Here is a 592-nt window from a genome sequence, read left to right as displayed (position 1 = left end):
TCTCAATGTGCTTTTCTCTTTCCTTCTAGTTGTAGAATTTCCACTCAGCCAGCCTTCCTGTGGTTCTGGATGATGTCCGTTTTGTCTTTTAGTTGTATTTTTGAAGTGGTTGTGGGAGGCAGCAATTTCCGGTGTTTACCTATGCTGCCATCTTGGTTTCTCCTCCTAAATGTGACTCTTTAATTCGACTTCTTGAGGCGTGCTTCTGTGATTCATGGGGTACATTACAACAAAACCTATCCAGTGTTGAGAAATAGAGCAACGAACTTTGTGTGTGTTTGGCCAACCGTTTGGCCAACTGGCTGCTCCCGGTCACATGTGGCATCGACAGCTTCCCGGTTCCCTTCCCCTGAGGCATCCCTGAAGCCGTTCATTCCTTGGCCTGGAGTCAAACTGGCCAGTCCAGATCAGGGTGGGGGCGGGGAGGGGGTCCCTGGATGTGCCCCCCAGTGACACACAAATGTTGCAGCACTTTCCACCCGGGGATTAGAGAGTGCCTGCTCATTTGAGTGCCACAGGCCGAGTCGTGGTGTCTCCGGGGCCCTGGCCAGGCGACCCGGGCCTCGCTCACCTCCCAGAGGCCACAGCGGGC

The sequence above is a fragment of the Myotis davidii genome, unplaced genomic scaffold (assembly GCF_000327345.1).
Source record: "Myotis davidii unplaced genomic scaffold, ASM32734v1 scaffold1173, whole genome shotgun sequence".
Lineage (NCBI taxonomy): Eukaryota > Metazoa > Chordata > Mammalia > Chiroptera > Vespertilionidae > Myotis > Myotis davidii.
Note: the sequence above shows the minus strand (reverse complement) of the source record.